Below are 1,360 nucleotides of genomic sequence, written 5' to 3'. Positions count from 1 at the left end.
TCTCTCTATCTGTCTCTCTAAATCAAACACACACACACACACGCACACACACACGCACACGCACACACACACACTCACAAACACACACACACACACATACATACGTACACACACACACACATACACACAAGCATACACGCACACTCTTTCTCATCTCCAGCATCCCTCATCCACCCCCACCTCCTCACCCCGATTGCCCTCACCCTCACCCTCTAAAAAGCAGTTTCGTGTGTCCATCTCCCCCTGACCAGCCGCCCTTCCGGTCACCATCCAGATTATACCGCGTGAAATCAATTTCTCCTCCCGGTCCCTCTCCTGCCCTGGGCCGGTCTCTCCGATCCTGCGTGGGCTTAGAAAAACATATTAAAGACTTCCGAGAAACCTCGCGCGCTCACAGAAACCCACAGAGTAGTCTCTGTGAGACCCACAGAAGAGTCCAGAGAACGCCGACTCCTAGCACCCCTGATGTAGCCTCCCCGTTCCACTCTTCTGCTTCTCTCTCGGAATAATATCTGCTGCTGCTGCTGGTTTTACCACCACCGCCACCCGCCACCACCACCATCACCATCACCACTGCCGCGTAGCCACTCGCACGCGCTTTTCTGCGAAGCGAGAATTCTTGACCGGCGAAGAGGTTTTGGGTCGTTTTAGCGGTGGTAACGCAATGCAACACAACGCGACGCAACTGGCTCTTTTTTTCTGTCTTTCTCTCTCTCTCTCTCCACCCCACGCTAAAAGAGAGTAGTTTGTTGTAGTAGTAGTTGTAGTAGAAGTTCCTGACCACTGAATGTTCGTCGCTGGGTGTTGCAGAAACCGAAACAACGCGAGGAGAGTCTGTTAGATTTTTTTTTTAACCACCGAGTGTTCCTCAATTTAGCAGTGCTATAGATACCTCGACTTTTTTTTACGCGAGGAGAGAGGGAGAGGCAGAGAGAGAGAGAGAGTTCTTTTTGACCTGCGAAAAGACAAAAAAGACCCCAAAAAAAAAGAAAAGACAAAAAAATGGGATTGTCTCTCGCCGTTGGCTTTCATTCGCGACTCCCGCTTTCGGTTCCTGGCCGTTGGATGAGCTTTTGGTGTTCTATACGTTGAGTGGCACAGTGTTCGATTTGCCACTTTGGCCTTCTGAGGATATTATAGACCGCTAGCAGGGTAAGAATGTTTTTGTCTAATTTTGCTGATAGCGGTAAAGTGAAGACGATTTTATTCTTCCGTTCACATAGATTTGTTCTTTTTTTTCATTCTAATTGTGATGTATAACAAGAGTGAAAGATGTCTTGTTTTATATCTCACTTTCATTAAAGAAAAACTCACGCTTTTATCTACCCCCTTCCCCTCACCCCCCCCCCCCTCTCTCTCT

General features: G+C 48.3%; 1 protein-coding gene across 2 annotated transcripts in view; it reads left to right on the top strand.

Annotated features, from left to right (window-relative positions):
• LOC101849104 (protocadherin-1) overlaps window positions 1-1,360 on the top strand; it is a 78,165-nt gene that overhangs the window by 14,224 nt on the left and 62,581 nt on the right. Inside the window, exon 1 of one of the 2 annotated variants that reach the window (XM_035973448.1) lies at window positions 146-1,152. The exons of the other annotated variant lie outside the window; for it this stretch is intronic. The gene's annotated coding sequence lies outside the window, so the exon portion shown is untranslated. Of the gene's footprint in view, window positions 1-145; window positions 1,153-1,360 lie in introns of those variants that run through there. 2 annotated transcript variants of the gene reach the window in all.

This window comes from Aplysia californica, unplaced genomic scaffold (assembly GCF_000002075.1).
Source record: "Aplysia californica isolate F4 #8 unplaced genomic scaffold, AplCal3.0 scaffold01240, whole genome shotgun sequence".
NCBI lineage: Eukaryota > Metazoa > Mollusca > Gastropoda > Aplysiida > Aplysiidae > Aplysia > Aplysia californica.
The sequence above is the reverse complement of the archived record's forward strand: the minus strand, read 5'-3'. Positions and strand labels throughout refer to the sequence as shown.